An 11,038-nucleotide genomic window follows, 5' to 3' on the forward strand; every position below is an offset into this window, starting at 1 on the left:
CACATGTGCTGACGTGGTAACTCTACGCCTTTGAATATAGAAGATAAAGAAGGGTGATACAATTGATGTTATTAAGATACTTAAAGTATTTGATAAGGTAAATAGAAATTTAAAAAAATCTCGTTGGGCAGTCCAGAAATAGGGGGCATAACCTTAAAATTAGAATGAGGCAGGTTCAAGATTGATATTAGGAAGCAGGTCTTCACTCAAAGAATAGGGAAAACCTGGAACACTCTACCCAAAAAAGCTGTTGAGGCTGGGGGTCAATTCAAAATGTAAAACTGTGTTTAATAGATTTGTGTTAGCAACGATATTAAGGGTTACAGAACCAAGGCCGGTGGATGGAGTTAAGATACAGATCAGCCAATACCTAATGGAATGGTGGGAAAGGCTTCAGAGGTTGAATGGCCTCATCATTTTCCTATGTTCCTAAATCCAAAATACTGTTGGTCTTTTTTCATGACTTTACCTACCTGCATGGGTACTTCTGGTTCTCCATTAAATATATGCGACCATTCATTAAAAAACCTAATATGTCACACTTATCCACATTAAACACCATCTGTCATCTCTATCCCCAGTTCTCCAACCTGTTTTCCTGAAGGTGCTGACAGTCGGGATAGCTGTTGAACAAACTCCTTCCTTTTGTGTTGTAAGCCAATTTCGAGATTATTCTTGCTATTTCCAAATTTACATCATCTAAATACATAAAACACAAAACTGGATTCCTGTGGTACACTTCGAACCTATTGCCAAGCTTTCTCACTCTAGCATTAAATGGAACTAACTGTTTGATACTTGTCAATCAGCCGCCGTTATATCCACGCTGCTACATCTTTTCTGATCCAAAAGGTCAGATTTTACTAGGATGCAGTTACAGGACAATTAACTGTAAAAAGAAGCGAACCATTTTTTTCTTCAACAAGACCTTTGTCAGGCCTCAGTTAGAAAACGGTGTCTAATTTTGGACCCTCACTTCAGGATAGAATTGGTGCAGAGAAGGGCCATGCAATTAACACCCTGTTTGAAGCATCCTAGTTACCAAGATAGGCTCAAAGAGATGGCTCTGTACACTTTGGAGAAGCGCAGAGTTAGTGGTGAATTGATTAGAGTTCATAAGATGATGATGGAGTCAATTTGCCTTTCTCTAGACAAAATTTTTGGCTAAATATTTTAGGGTGGACCAGGAGTCACAATCTGAAGTTGTCTACTGCCAGATCTAGGTAAGATTTCAGGAGATAGCTCTTTTATCAAAGGATAGTGCTCCTGTGCTTGTGCGGTGGATGCCGAGTCACTGAATTCCATTAAGCGAGGGCTGCATCTTCTGTGGGCTGGTGCGGAGGACACCTCGTACAACGGGAAGGTACCTGATCAGGGTAATCCGGGCCGGTGTGATCCCCTGGACAAATTTAAATCCCATAAAGGGATCTGAGAGGAATTTTCCTGATTTTCGACTACTCATGATCCTGGGTTTGATCTGTTTTGGCGCCTCTTCCAGTAGATCACATGGTTTTGGGTGGGGAGGTGAGTTTATTTATTGGGAAGCACAAGGCATCTCAACTGTACGGGACAGGGTGGGTGGACCAATAGTTCTCTTCCTGTCCGCCATTTTTCGTATGTTCCTAACAAACCTTTTGTGGAAAACATTATTAAAAACCTGATAAAAATGTATACAATCAATTTACTTCATACCCGCCATCTTTGCAATCGGTTACATTTTAAAAGATACTGTAAAAGTTCTCAAACATGACTTGACTTTCTTAAATCCATGCAGACAGCCCTTAAATTAACCCGTGCATTTCCAAATCCTCACTAATTTTTTCTCGGTTTCTTGATTTGAAGCATTTGTCCAAAAACTAATGTTTGTACTCGGGTTACAGATTGGCGCAAAGTTCCGATCAAACCCCAGCGACACAAATCGGGAGACGGGTTCAAACTGAGACATCAGACCAAAATCAGCAATCATCAGAAATCCCTGCAGCGTCTCAACAGGACCCAAACTGACTCAACTCCAAAGAAATTAACAAAAAATAGTAACCATTTCTCTGCTTCACTTTTTTTTTGCAGAAATTGACTCGACACAACTTAAATTCAAACTGCAAACCTACAACAGATATGCAGCTGCTAAAACCACTTACTGTGGTTGGGTTGCTATTGGCAATGTGCAGAAACTGCTGCAAAGCACAGGCCTGACCCAGATAATGTCATGCGGACGTGCGTGTCCCGCCATCTGAGAATCACATTGTCGATCACCACATTAACCCAGATGGGTTTTTGACTGGTCGGGTGTAGCGAGTGAAGGGGAAAACAGGAAGCAAGATAATTAACATTTACTCGTTCTCAGAGTCAGGCAATTATTTGATACAAACAACCCTGTATACCGTCTACCACTCGGGCACAGTCAGCATTATTCCCCAACTAAATGGAATACTGGAATGGTACAGCACAAATGGAGGCCATTTGGCCGATTTACCCGTGCTGGCAAATATCTGTCACATTCCGTTATGAAAACTAAATAGCAAAACTACTACGCAAGTATTGCGTCAGTGCCAGAGTGCTGACCCCTTGAACTCCACCATTATCTATCTACAGTGTACTGGGCCCATCGAGAGGCGAATTGGCTGCGCGTTTAAGCTGCTGAAAAGGGAGTGGTCATTTATTTAGCGTTCTCGGTAACTTAGAGTCAACATTTGGCCAGTGATTGCATACTCACCGTTGAATTAGAAGATTGAGGGCGAGATTCCCTCTCCAGCACAAAATCTAGGTTGACACTCCCAGTGCCAGTACTGAGGGAACGATGCACTCTCGGAATTGCCGTCTTTCAGAAGAGACTTTAAAGAAAGCCTCCATCTATTTCGAAGCAGAGCAGAGGAGTTCTCCCTGGTGTCTAGGGACCAATATTTACCCCTCAACCGACATCGCTAAAAACAGTTTATGTGGTCATTATCACGTTGCACTTCGTGAGTCCTTGCTTTGCGCAAGGTAGCTGTCACCCTGCCTACATCACAACAGTGAGATTACTTAAAAAGAACTTATTTTTTGAAGCAGGGTCCAACCCGAAACGTCAACTCAAATTTCTCTCCACGGATGTTGCCTGACCTGCTGAGTTTTTCCAGCATTTTCTGTTGTTATTTCGGATTTCCAACATCTGCAGTATTTTGCTATCGTCCCACTTAATTTGCTGTAAGGTGCGTTGGTGCCGAGGTCGTGAAAGGCGCTATAGAAATCCAACTACTTTATTTCAATGGAAGTTGAAGTTTAAATAGCATCATAGCATAGTACAGGATACATGGAGACCATTCGGTCTATCAAGTCTGTGCTGGCTCTTTCGAAAAACATTCGAGTTATTCCCACTCCCCGCTCTTTTTCCATATCCCTGCAATTGTTTCTCCTTCAAGTATTTATCAAATTCACTTTTGAAGACTACGTTTGAATCTGTTTCCTCTGCCCTATCGGGCAGTGCATTCCAAATCCTATCCACATGTTGCATTAACGTTTACCTTCATGTCGCCTCTGGTCCTTTTGAGAATTACCATAAATTTGTGCACTCAGGTTATCGATTCATAAGTCATTGGCTACAGTTTCACTTTATTTATTCTATCTAAACCCTTCATGGTTTTAAATAACTCCATCAGATTTCTGCTTAGTCTACTCTGCTCTAAGGAAAACAATCCCAGCTTCTCTAGTCTGTCAACGTGATAGTAATGCCTCATCCCTGGAACAATTCTAGTAAATCTCTTCTGTACCCTGTCCAAAGTCTTCAGGTCCTTCATAAAGTGTTGTGTCCAGAATTGTACACAATATTCACGCTGGGACCGAATGATTGTTTTATATAGATTTCGCATAAATCTTTTGTACTCTATGGCTTTATTTATATAACCCAGGATCCCATTTGCTTAATTAATTGCTTTATTAACCTAAACGGCCGCCTTCAAATATCTGTGCACAAATACGCCCAGGGCTCTGTATTTCTTTACCCCTTTAAAATTGTACCATTTAGCTTTTATTGCCTCACCTCACTCTTCCTATCGAAAGGGATCAGCTCACACTCTTCTGCGTTGAATTTCATCTGCCACGTGTCCGCCCATTCCATCAGCATAGCTATGTCCTCTTGAAGTGTATTAATATCTTACTCACTGTTTATTACACGGCCAAGTTTCGTGTCAACTGCAAATTTCGATATTATATCCTGTAATCCCAAGTCCAAGTCAATAATTTATATGAAAAACATGAGTAGTCCTAGTGCTGAACCCTGGTGAACAACTGTATAGTTCACTCGATTCCGAAAATGAGCCATTCATCACAACTCTATGTTTTCTATCCTGCAACTAATTTTGTGTCCATGTTGCTACTGCACTTTATTCCATGTGCTTTTATTTTGCTAACAAGACTAATAAGTATTATTTCTCAAAGCCTTCTGAAAGCCCATATATACAGCATGAGCTGCACTGCCATCAACCACACTCTCTGTTATTTCTTAAAAAAGCTCAGTTAATTGAGTCAAATAGGATTTGCTCTAAACAAATCCGTGTAGGCTCTCCTTTATTTGTCCATGTTTGTTCAAGCAGCTGTTAATCAACTCCCGGATTCCCCACCACCGACGTTAAACAGACTTGTTTGTAATTGCCACCCTGCTCCATTTTTTGAACAATGATGCAACATTTGCAATCCTCCTGTCCTCTGGCACCACCCCTGTATCTGGCAAGTTTGATCCAAAACTGACTCAGTGGCAGGAAGTCGACGGATGTTTTTGTGACACGAAGCCTTTTTCCAGTGTGGTTCTGCAGGGCTCAATGCTAGGTCCCTTGCTTTTTGTGGTATATATCATTGTTTTAGACTTCAAGAAGGGGGCATGATTAAGAAGCTTACGGATGATACAAAAATAGCCGTGTGGTTGATAGTGAGGAAGAAAGCTGTAGACTGCAGGAGGATATCAATATCTGGTCAGGTGGGCAGGAAAGTGGCAACTGGACTTCAATCGGTGTCGTATGAAGTAATGTATTTGTGGAGAGCTAACAAGGCAAGGGAATAGACAATAAATTGTAGGATACTGAGAAGTGCAGAGGAACAGTTAGACCTTAGAGTGCATGTCCACAGATCCCTGAAGGTATCAAGACAGGCAGACAAGGTTGGCTAAGAAGGCATTCGGGATACTTTGCTTTATTATCTGAACATTAAATATAAGAGCAGGGATATCATGCTTGAACTGTATAAAACACTATTTAGACCACAGCAAGAGTACTGCGTACAATTCTGGTCACCACATTGCAGGGATAACGTGATTGTGCTGGAGCGGGTTCAGAGGAGGTTTAAGAGACTGTTACCAGGACTGGAGAATTTTAGCTATGAGAACAGGTTGGATTGGCTGGGGTTGTTTCTTTGGAACAGAGGAGGCTGAGGGGAGGCCTGATTGAAGTGTATAAAATTATGAGGAGGCTAGATCGAGCAGAGAGGAAGGACTTATTTACCCAGCAGACAAGTAAATTACAAGGAGGCACAGAGTTAAAGTGATTGGTAGAAGGATTAGAGGGGGGCTGAGGAGAACCTTTTTAACCCAGAGGCTGGTGGGGGTCTGGAACTCACTGCCTGAAAGGGCGGTAGAGGCAGAAACGCTCATTACATTTTAAAGCACTTGGATATAGACCGGGAGCTGGAAAATGGAATTAAGCGGGATAGCTCCTTTTCGGCAGCACGGAAACAACTAGCCGAATGGCCCCCTTGTTTGCTGCAAATTTATATGCTTGTATGATTCTATGTATCTAGTGGGGATTAGAAGAATGTGGCGAGCAACGTGGCAATTTGTACCTTGCTTTCCACAGTAATCTAGGAGGGATCCCAACCAGACCGGCTGACTTATCCACTTTAGCCACAGCCAGCCTTTCTAGTACATCCACTTTATCTGTAATATCTCATCCAGTGTCCTTCGTGTTTACCGTAGCTTTGGCAAAGTACTCTTCTTGGTAAACTCTGATGCGTAGCACTCATTTAATACCTCAGCAATGCCTTCTGCCTCTACCAATAGATCAACATGTTTGCACGATTTGCCCCACCGCTCATATGACATAACCTTTTTCTCTTAGTATGCCGATAGGAGACCTTTGGTTTCCCTTTTTAGTTTGGCGCCAATCTATTCTCGCACTGTCACTTTCCCTTTATTATTTCCTTTTTCATTTCTACATTTTGCTTTTCTATATCCAGCCAGATGCTCGCTTGAATTATCAAGCTGACATCTGTCATACGTCGCCTTTTATAATTCATCCCACCCTAACACGTTCGTTATCCAGGCTTTGGTCGCCCTATCTTTCTCCCTTGTGGGAATGTACCTAGACTGTACACGAAACATCTTCCCTTTAAAGGCCATCCATTGCTCGATTACATTCCTGCCTGCCAGTCTTTGACTCCACTTTAACCGGGACAGGTCCCTCATCAATTCGCTGAAAATAGCCCTTCTCCAGTTAAGTTATTTTTAAATTCGTTATTGCTCATTGCCTCTCTCAATAGCTAATGTAAACATTATGATACTATGATGACTACTCCCAAGATGCTCCCCCACTGTGAAATTCTCCATTTGACCCACTTGAACTGACAAAGTAAAATGCAGCGTCAGCTTTCTGGACAGCCCATATCTCTGACATCGACCATCTGAAGGCAGGCTGTGAGAACCTAACTTCCAACAGCAGCCCGGGCAGAAAAAACAGGAAACAAAAAGAAAGACTTGAATTTATATAGCGTCTTACACGACTACTAGACGACCCAAAGCGCTTCACATCCAATAAATCATTTTTTTTCCAAGTGTAATCACCATTGAAATGCAGGAAAGGCGGCAGCCAATATGCGCACAGCAAGCTCGCACAGACAGCAATGTGATACTGACCAGATAATCTGTTTTCAGTGATGTTGATGGAGAGATAAATATTGGCCAGGACACCGGGGATATCTCCCCTGTTCTTCAAAATAGCGCTTAGGCATATTTTACGTCACTTGACAGGGCTGACGGTGCCTCGGGCTAAGTATCCAATTAAAAATGTTTCCACTTGTGGGGAAGAGCATAACTGGAGATCATCAATGTAAGATACCGACAAAGAAATCAAATAGGGAATTCAGAAGTAGCTTGTTTCCCCAGAAAGTGGTGAGCATGTGGAACTCGCTACCACAGGGAGTAGTTGAGGTAAATATTGGCCCAAAACCGCGCGTGCAAGCCCCCGATCTGCACTCACCCTGTGCGCTGACATCTGAAGCCCGGGCCTGCTTGCATTTCCTGTCACAGGCCCGGTTCAGATGTCAGTGCGCAGTGCTTACCTGATTCAGCGGCGTAGTTAGTGCGATGTGCCGGCTGGGATCAGGTGAGCACTGTACAACCAATCAGGGGAGGGGACGGTTCATTCATGAGTTTGAGAGTAAGAACTGTCAAACTCATGAAAACTACGGGGGCCCAAAACACTATTTAAGCTTTAAATAAAATTTTTAAAAACATCCCAATCATTAAATTAAGTATAAATAAGATTTAAAAAAAATTTGAACAATTTTTTTTTTGAAAAAAATAATTTTTTAATAAAAAGGGTCTAAAACTAAACTTACCTTATTGTAGATTCTTTAAAATAATAAACCTGTGCAAAAAAAATTCTAAAACTGCAATAAAACACCACTTACCTGTAAAAATAAATACTTACGTGTGCTTTTTCCAAGCGTAAAGACCGGAGGCTTTTACACATGCGCAGATCCCCCAAAACAGAGGAAATCCAAGACGCACGCGCTGCCCCCTACAGCGCACGCGCTAGCCTCTTCAACTCTTGGGTTAGAGGAGAGGAAATGCCGGTTTTCAGCGCATGCGCTGTGCATGCTGAAAACCGGCATTTCCTCCGGCCAGATGCGTGAGTACCCCTTCTGTACTCACGCGTTTGGGGAGGAATTACTGCCCCATTATAGATGCCTTTAAGGGGAGGCTAGGCATGTATATGAGGGAGAAGGGAATAGAGGGTTGTGCTGATAGATTTAGTTCAGGAAAGATGGAAGCAGACTCGAGTGAAGCATAAATACCGACATGGCCTGTTTCTGTGCCGTATATCCTATGTAGCCTATTTATCATCTGAAGGACGGAACCTCCGACAGTGAAGCACTCCACTGATGTGTCAGCCTAGATGTTTCTGCTCAATTCTCTGGAGTGGGACTTGAACCGATAACCTTCTGATTCAGAGGCGAGGGAGCTACCAGCTGAGCCGTGACTGATACTAAAGAGGGAGAGAAGGGAATTCAAGGCCCTGATTTCCTTCTTCCATCTAGGCCCGAAAGGTAAATAAATTAAGCGTCCCCATCTACATTTATGTCAAGTGTTTGAATAAATCTGTGCAAATTTCCATTCTGCATTGACACCGACAAATATAATTGCACCGACAGCCCGGAGTCCGAGTAGGAACATACCCCAGGCATCATGGTTCTGTTCTAGATCATTAGTGGGAAGGACACATAACCAGTTATAAGCAATCTCCAAAAGGTCCCCTGCTCCCTGTGTCTCGCCGAATTGGCAACCCGTTTATAGAGAATGTGTTTGAGATTTAAATACGCACAATTGATAACTCATAATCTCGCAATATCGTAAGTTCAGGCAACACGGACCACGGGTTCTAGAGTTTGATGAATAATCTCAAAATTCAGCGAATTTTCTCGGGTATGGTAATGTCATGCTTATTCTACTGGACCACTGACTTGGTGTCCTCGAGTGGTAATCGAGAGAACGTGAGCTGAAATCCCACCATGCCAGCTTGAGAATTTGAATTCGGTTTCTGAAAATTTCTGGAAACAATGCTGGAATCAGTAAAACTAATCATGAAGCTGTGGGTTGTTTTAAAACTCAACGGGTTCACTGGTGCCGTTTAGAGAAGGAAACCTGCATTCCTTACCCGGTCTGGGCCTCTGTGTGACTCCGGCCCCAAACTAACGTGGCTGAGTCCTAACGGCCCCTCTGAAGTGGACTAGCGAGCCTGTCAGCTGTATCCAGGACAAATCGGGGTGGACATTACATGCCGAGCTTTCCAGCGACGCCCTTACGCCTAGAATGAATAAAAACAATTCAACGGATTATTATGTTCTTTTGGTACTTGGATTCATGAAACAATGAACAAGATAAAATATTGTCGCTTGGAGATTATTTTGGGATAATTGAATAATTAGTGATTATTAACAATCTACTGTCCAAAGTTAGCAACTAGTCAACCACTTCAAATTGTTAATCTTCCGATAAAATAAACACACACGAAGCGTCTCTCCACTTATAGGACTAAATGTAATATCCAGCCTTACACTAAAGGTCAGCATTCCCAAATTCTCTCAAATATCAGCTGTTCCCCTCGGAACTGAACTGAAGAAAACAGAAAAAATAAATGTTTGGACTGTTGCGTTGAGAAGCTAGTGAAAGGACAGGGTAAAACTCCACCCCCCCCCCCCCGCCGCCCCCCCCCCCTGGCTAACCGGTTATATCAGACAGACCCCGCAGTGTTACACAATTGTCCCGTCAGAAAGGCTGGCGAGCTCTGAAGGAGGACACAGAGACTCGATCGGTGACTGATACTCATGGGTAAGTTAAGCCGACTTCATATTGTCCATGTAATTCATTTTACCAGAACATGGCTTTTCTTGCGATCAATGGGGGCAATTAAAACCCTGGGCGATGGTGTGAAATGAGCGATGCGGAATTAGCCGCCCGTTACACGCTCGACAGATGTTCCTTTCCATTGAGCGCCATTGAAGGGAAAATCTGGCGAGTGCAGATAACAGCCCATTCGACACCGCCCGTTTTAGACCATCTGTCAATGTTTAAATTGCCCCCAACATACACAGAATTGTGACAAGTTCATCGGCATATTAACTGCATTTAAAATATTACAATATGTTCTCGGATTGATGGATATCTTCAGTCCATATTTATCAGTTGAGGTCCTGTCGTCAAATGCAATCCGCCCATTACATACAATATCACACGAACAAATGGAACGTGTGGGCAGGGTTATTTTTAACCACTGATTATTCAATTTGCATTTAACACAATGCAGAATTAAAACTACGTCTTAGCATTTAGCCGAAATAAGACACGAAGTTTTACATTGACACAATTACTTTTCTTTTTAGTTCAATGGTCAGTGTAACCTCATACATTAATAATATAGTGTTAAGTGATTTATTATTATAATTATAGAGAACGGGATGAAACTGAAATGGGAAGATTTTCGCAAGGCTGTATTGAAAGTATTGCCTAGGTGTGCATGTATAAGTTATTTCGGTTGGTAATTGCAGCGAAATTCGCAATTAAAATAGATGCTTGCGATTACAGGACGAATATCAGACAGAAGAAAGTGCTTTATCACCAAAGGAAACATATTGCCTTCGATCTGGCACAAATCCATTGCCCCGATTAAATTTCACGAATGGGTAGAAAGTTTCCTTCAGAGGTTTAGTTTGTTCGATTTTTTAAACTGAATTGTTAAAATCCCCATCATGTGATTCGTGAAAACGAAGCACTCCTCAAGATTCAAAGGGAAGAACCTTGTGCACATGAACGTATATTACTGAAGGGTTCAATCGAAATGAATTGAATTCATAGAAAATAGTTATACATTAGGTACCAGGATGGCTAACATGTCACAATTTTCCATTGGCAGATTATAATACTATAAAGAATATTGTTTATTTACTATTAAATCAAATGTTGGCATTCTAATGTCTGTGGAAATACCTTCTTATGGACTAAGGGTCAATTTTCCAGTCCTTATTTGGATCATGGCAACTTCACTGGGCATAGAAGAGAGCGCCATCAGTCCCAATATTAACCCAAAATCCGGTACAAGGGAAGCCCTGGTGAGACGGGGAGGCTCCCAGACTCATTCACCAACCAGAAGAGTAAACCGTCCAGGAATTCAGATGGGAAAACCGAAAGCTCTGGGGGTAAGATTTCACCCTTTATTTTATTCAGTTATTCCTTCTCAAATAGATCACTATTTCAACATGCAATGCTTTAATTTCAAGATTCCTTGAGTAAAATATTTTT

This window comes from Somniosus microcephalus, unplaced genomic scaffold, assembly GCF_052327205.1.
Source record: "Somniosus microcephalus isolate GS21.2 unplaced genomic scaffold, FLI_Smic_1.0 unresolved_chr2, whole genome shotgun sequence".
Taxonomy (NCBI): Eukaryota; Metazoa; Chordata; class Chondrichthyes; order Squaliformes; family Somniosidae; genus Somniosus; species Somniosus microcephalus.